Consider the following 7,580-nt stretch of genomic DNA (forward strand, 5'->3'; position numbering starts at 1 on the left):
GTTGTCCATCTCATACAGCAAAACATTATTGATTTTAGCATGATCAAATTTTGAGGTTTAAGGTGCTTTTATTTGGTGGCGTTCTTTTTATCGGTAAAACGCCAAAAAGGTTAAAAAAATCAAACATCGTTCATTGGAAAATTCAAGATTGTTCGCCGAAGGGTCTAAACTCAATAACATTTTGATGCATTATATGGACAAATCTTCAAGAAAAAGAGGCTGATGTCACACTTTATTCTTCCAAACGGCGACAAAAAAACTACTTGAAAAACAAAAAAAAAAACAAAATGAATCATACGAAAGTCGAACCAGCCAGTTAAGATGATTCAAAAAATAAGAAAGACCGGTGACAGTGAAGATTTGGAAGATCAATTGTTTATATATTCCTTTTTTCAGTTGATTGTTATATAATAAAAACGTCATATATAATAAAAATGCCAAAACAACCAAAATGCTTGTTTAAACGCTATCATCCCGTAAAACGCCCCCAAAAACTCCCAAACTATGATAAAATTTCTTTGAAAAAGTATTATAAAAAACCCAAAAAATAAAAATAAAATAAAAAGCAAACTTGAAAATGTAACTAGAAACAATAATTATAAAATAGTAAAAATGAAGAGATGGAAAATTTATTATATTAGTATCTAAAACGGCAAACTTGAAAGACGGGACGTGTTACAGACTTCAGAGAAAAAGCTTATCAAAAACAATAATTACAAATAGTAACTGAAACGACGAATAAACACCCCCAACTATTGTCATTTGGCCGTGGCACTCTCTACTTTGACTTTGGCTCACACCACTCCTAACTTAACACTTGGGTTGCTGTGCCATCCTGTCGTTAAATAAACATTAACTGGGTTAGTTCTTTTTGCTGACGTGGCCAATATTTGCTGATGTGGCACGCTGATGGATCCAAATTTTGCTGACGTGTCTTGCTGATGAAATCACATTTCCCCTATGTAAGCAGTTTTACTCAGCATTAAACTTCAATTTCTATTAATTTCCCCCAAAAGAATTTATAACAATTTCTTTGATTCTCAAATACAATCCAACTTTCAAACTTTACAAATTGTCAAACATCGATCCTTAAGAACATGCATGAATCCAATAATATCTTTGTTCATTAAAAATCACATCAGATTCATATGAACAGCCTGGGTTCTTAAACGATGTTCTAGGTTCGTAGAAGTTGTTGGCTTTGTAAAAAATGTTTATGTTCGAACAACACTTGATTCAGATTTACGAATCAGATTCGACAAACTAATATGTCGATACGTGAACACTTGATTCGTAAAGAGTGCAGATCTGTAACAAACTGTTCGAACAGTTTCCAACAACACCCAAATCGCGGAAATCACCTCACATGCGCCGGCACTGGAGGAGAATCGTGAATAGAGGAGGCCGCCCTCACCGTTCCAGTAACTTCTATCTCGGCCCAGATCGTCGTCCTGCAGCTAGACCACCTCCACCTCATTGTTGCCAACATTTTTGTACCCGATGTTATCAACATCGGTGTCTTCGTAATAGTCATGGTCGCCGCCGCGGCGCCTCAGGTCGCTTGAAGCAGTGGGTAGATTGTTAATTGATGTTGAAACCTTCGAATCCGAACCCTCGTTCATCACCGTCGATCAGTCTTTGACTGAAATTAAGTTTGAGGGAGAAGATGACGGTTGAACTATGTACGGATCTCGCCGGAGAAGATGAGGTTGAATCTGAACCGAAGTTCAACACCATGTACATGAATTTTTTTGAGAGTTTATAAGATTGGGTTGGGAGGTAGTTTGTGAGATTGGGTTGCAGATTTGTGAGATGTAATGTTTGTTTTTTAATTTTTTTTTTGGCGAGAGTTCAAATTTTTGGATTGGGTTGGGAGGGAAATTTTTAGGGATGAAAATGTAAGTTGAAAAATATTGGCCACGTCAGCAAATTTGGATCCATCAGCGTGCCATATCAGCGAATATTGGTCATGTCAGCATAAAAAACTAACCCAGTTAGTGTTTATTTAACGAGGGGTGACACAGCAACCCAAGTGTTAAGTTGGGAGTGGTGTGAGCCAAAGTCAAAGTTAGAGTGCCAGCGGCCAAATGGCAATAGTTAGGGGTGTTTAAATCCATTAACCCTTATTATAATAATGCACTGCCTAACCTACGCCGCCAAAAGAAATCCTCTAAAATAATAACTCTTAGTAACTTTCATTTACTCAAACCAAAAAAAGAAACGCCAAAATACTACTAAATACCACTCACTGCAAAACGGCAAAAAATCAAAAAAAAAAAAAAAAAATCAAAGATGGCTAATATGCTATCTTGGATATTCAACATTGTTCTTTGGGAAGTTTCACTGAATGGATTGTTAGCTGAGAGGAGTAACTCCAAAAGATTTTGTTGCATGAGATGGACAATTTTATAAGAAAAAGATACCGATAACAATCGAATGTCATTTTGTGTTCTTTGTTCTTGAATAAGACTTGGATGAGGAAAAAAGATCAATGACATTAAAGAGTGCCATTATTATAAAGAAAAAGATGACGATGAAGAAAAAGCGAAAAACTCACCCACACGTCATAGATCTATGTACCCAAACATCCACAAAAAGCCACTTTAACAGACGAGCAAGCAAAATAATCAAACCGATGGGTTTGTTAAGTTTTACATAAAACGGCATATATTTAGTGACAGTGTACCATTAAAGAAGAGAGAGACTGATAACAGTGAAGATTGTGAAAAGAGATCCGATTATGATTTTTAATTTATTTTCTTCGCTTCTATTTTTTTTCCCTGTGGTTGTGATATAATCTTACAATTGTAAAACACCAAGTTACCACAAACGCCAAAATGCCAATGATCTCTAGATCAAGTGGTGGAGAGCTTGCATTTCTCTTGAGAGATGCAGGTTCGACTCCCCTTGGTGCAGAGTGAGGCATTGGTGGGCAATGATAGGAGACCCAGGGAAACCTGGGTTGGATCCTTGAGCCAAACGGGTTTTACCGGTAATTTCACCGTCGTGCCTAGGGGCGGGTGGGTTACTGGGTTTTCCCCGGAATTGGTGGTGGACTCGGGTTACTCTCGGAGTACTCCGTTTGTCCAGTGGGTGCCCCGAGAGTGCTCGGGATTGAGTTTGTTGGCCGTTCAAAAAAAAAAAAACCACAAACGCCAAAATGTATATAAAAAATAGTAGAACAATGGGCCATTTTGTTTAAAACACCTTGAAAAAACGCCGTTTAGATAGATTCCTGACCACCCTGGGGTTCCAATGGCATACGATTTGAAAAACGTCATAAACGCCAAAATGTTAATACGATGAAACCGTTAAACGCCATTAATTATTGAATTTGGTTAACGCCAAAAATCTTAAACCCCAAAAAATAAAACAATATTGGGAAAATCGGAACTAGAAAAGTAGAAGATAAAAGGACAAAAAAGCCCCTCCGCCCTTCTCTAAGTCGCGTGACACATGTGGGGCTAGGATGCGTTCTCACCGTTCTCACACTTTTAAGCGTTTTCTCCTAATCCCGTTTCTATATATATATATATATATATATATATATATATATATATATATATATATATATATATATATATATATATATAGGGAGCCGCTAAAATAAGAACCACCTCCAGTTGTAAGAACCGCGAGAACCACTCTCAACCAATCAGAATATGACAACTCAAAGGGTATTATGGTCATTTACTCCAAATGTCACCCTCTCTCCTCATTTATTAAATGTCAGTTCCTCTCTCCTTCTTTATAAATGTCAGTCTTTTTATCTCATAAACATCATCCTTGTTCTCCTTCATCCCCTCCGATTCTCTCTCTTAAAAGAAACCCCCCCTGCAAGATCCCCTCTGATTCTCTCTCATAAAGAAACCCCCCCTTCATCCCAGTTCCTATCCGCCGTCGCCGGTGGCGGAGAACGGCGTCAGTGGTTCGAGTTCCATTGTTTTTCAAGATCCGAGTCGGTGTTCCATCGAACCACCGCCTTTACCTCCGCCGCATCCCCGATCCTCAACCAGAACACCACCATAACCCCATAGTCTGATGTCACCGGTGTTTCGAGTTCCATTGTTTTCAAGATCCGAGCCGGTGTTCGACGGTTATGTTTGTTTATAACATTTGGGGGTTGGTGGCGGCGTCTCTCCGGCGGCATCTTCTGCCTCTCTTTCCTCTCTGCCGCCCCCTTTGAGACTGGTGTTTGGTGGTGTTGGATTTGTGGTTGGTGGCGGTGGATGAAGGCGGTGGCGGTGGATGAAGGCAGCGCCGCCGTGAGCGGCGGAGGTCCCCCGGATCCAGGTTTGAGTTGGGGGTTTCTTGATTTTTGATAGGGTTTCTTTATTTTGTTTGATGGGGGTTTCATTCTTGTTTGAGAGGGTTTCTAGTTTTTTGTCTGATGAACTCTATGGGTTTGTTCTTGTTGATTTTTGATCAATGATTTTTTGATTTTCTGGTGATTTTTGTTTGATCAGTGAACTATGTTTCATCAGTGGATATGTGGGCTTTGATATGTTGGTATTGATCTGTTTGGTTTAGATATGTTGGTATTGATCTGTTGGTTTTAGATCTGTTGGTATTGATCTGTTGGTGATTGGTGTTCTTTGAATCTGTGAGTTTTGATACGATCGATTTTGGGTGGCGATGATGCAAAAAAAAAAAAAAAAAAACGTAGTTTTTGATGACGATGGCGCGGCAAGGACGGCGGAGGGTAGGGTTTTTGATCCTGCAACCCCACTTTTTGCAGCCTCTTGATTATCGGATAATCTGAGCCAAACCCCGTTTATTTTTTCCGAGATACCCTTTGTTTTTTATGTTTGTTGGGTTTCTATATTTTTTTTTGAGGCGTCGATGATGATAACAATATATCTGAGACACCCCCCGAGTTTGCGATTTCTGGGTGAGTTCGTTTTTGCGTAAAAAAAATCTGTAAAAAAAATAACCCGTAAACTTTTTTACGTAAAACGTAAAAACGTGAAGCGTAAAAAGTTTTACGTAAAACGTTTTACGTAAATCGTAAAAAGTCTTACGTAAAACGCAAAACGCAAAACGCAAAACGTAAAACGTTTTACGTTTTACGTAAAACGTAAAGCGTTAACGTTTTACGTTTTACATAAAACGTAAAAAGTAAAATTTTTTTCGTAAGACGTAAAAAGTTTTACGTAAACCGTAAACCGTAAAAAGTTTTACGTAAAACGTAAAACGTAAAAAGTTTTCGTAAAACGTAATTTTTTTTCATAAAACGTAAAACATAAAGTTTTTTTTTAGTAAAACGTAGAAAGGTTTACGTAAAACGTAAAAAAGTTTTACGTAAACGTAAAACGTAAAAAGTTTTACGTTTTACGTAAAACGTAAAAAGTTTTACGTAAAACGTAATTTTTTTCGTAAAACGTAAAAAGTTTTTCGTAAAACGTAAAAAGTTTTAGATAAAACGTAAAACATAAAGTTTTTTTAGTAAAACGTAAAAAGTTTTACGTAAATGTCATTTAAAAACCGGCGCGTAAAACGTAAAAACGTAAAAAATGTTAACGTAGAAAACCGGCGTGTAAAACGTAAAAAAACGTTAACGTAAAAAACCGGCGCGTAAAACATAAAAAAACGTTAACGTAAAAAACCGGCACGTAAAACGTAAATAACGTTAACGTAAAAAAACGGCGCGTTGAAAAAAACGACGCGTTGAAAAAACGAAGCCAAAAACCGGCGCGCAAAAAAATTCGGGACGCCAAAAACCGGCGCGTTGAAAAAACCTGCGCGTAAAAAACGTCACGGTAAAACGGGACGCCAAAAACCGGCGCGCAAAAAAATTCGGTTTGTTAAAAAAATGTTAATTTAAAAAGAGATTTTAATAAAAATATTCTTTTAATAAAAAATTATCACAAAATCTGAATTAAAAAAATGATTTTAATAAATTTTTGTTAGACAAATCTGAATTTTGAAATTTTTGTTTAACATAAAATTCTAATTTTTTAATATAAAGTAATTAATGAATAAAACAAAAAGACAATTAAATATAATATATATATAAAGACAAAATAGTGTAATTTTACTATACTACCCTTTTGGATTATAATATTAAAGACATAATAAGACAAAATCTATTTAATATTAATTTTAGTTACTTTAAATCTCATTCATCCATCTCCTTGATCTAAAGGCTAGAAAGTGGTTCTCTCAGTTCTTACAACTGGAGGTGGTTCTCATTTTAGCGGTCCCCTATATATATATATATATATATATATATATATATATATATATATATATATATATATATATATATATATATATATATATATATATATATATATATATATATATATATCACAACTCGATAGTGATGGCATGTTGCTGCTATAGGTCAAAAAATAATTTAATAAATGATTTTTATTTTGTAAATACTAATATAATAAAATAAATGTTATTATATTTTTTAACTACTTTAAACCACAAACTCGTGAAAAGAAAATAAATAAAAAAAGAAAAATTAAAACCAAACAAAATGCAAACGTAAAATCGTTGACCACGCAAGCTCGTTGCGCTGTATTAATACGAAGAAATTATATCAAACGTTAAACATGGAAAATAATAACTAAATTGATCTAGGACTCACGTGTTACAACGAACCTCTCAAATGAGGAAAAATAGATGTGTTGCGGCGGGATTATCAAACGAGAAAAAATAGACGAATAAACGTTGAACCTCACACGCATGTTATGACGTGTTAACTCGAAAAATTTAGAACCTCACACGCTGCTCAAACTCTTGATCATGCACTTCATTAAGAGGTCTTCTTCTTGGAGGCATCTTGATCAGGAACTTCGGCTCTGGTACCAACTGATGTAGACTAGAAAACGGGATAAGAAATCGGACTTGTTGATTCTCACAGAATACTAGGAACGGTTCTTTCAAAATTCGTTGATTCACGAAGAATACCGAAAATTGGGGTTTTCACACACAAAACACACACTAGTGAATTGGGACAGAAAAATGACTGTTCATATCTTTCAAAACTGATTTGCTTCCTCCCATTACATCTATATAAATAATAACGTAAATTGAAAATGGGCCTTAAAACACACTTGGGCCAAAAGCCAGAACGTAATAAAAGTCCATCAAAAGCAATAAAAAAAACATAAAAAAATAAATAACTCGTAGAAATAAGCGTTTTTGGGCCCGAATGATGACTCAAACTACCTACGGCCATTTGTAGAAAGATGGGCCTCGTTCTCATGATTGTTTCGTCTGATCGCACGCCCAAAACGGACCCCCATAACCCAAGTTAGAGCCATTTTAGTGAAGCCCCTTTTGTCACACGATCTTCGGCCTCCAAATATAAGATGGCCCGCTCCTCCACACTTGGGCCCTCATCACGAACCTTTCAATTGGGGAAAATAGACGCGTTGTGACGGGCTTGTCAAATAAGAGAAAAATAGACGAATAAATGTTGAACCTGACACGTATGTTATGACGTCTTAACTCGCAAAATTTAAAATGGAAAATATGAAAGGTTTTGAAATAGAAGTGAAAAATCATTTAAAATATACCCTCTTCGTATATGTTACAACACCATCAAACACAAAAATGTCGCTAAT

This window comes from Helianthus annuus, chromosome 12 (assembly GCF_002127325.2).
Source record: "Helianthus annuus cultivar XRQ/B chromosome 12, HanXRQr2.0-SUNRISE, whole genome shotgun sequence".
NCBI classification, from domain to species: Eukaryota; Viridiplantae; Streptophyta; class Magnoliopsida; order Asterales; family Asteraceae; genus Helianthus; species Helianthus annuus.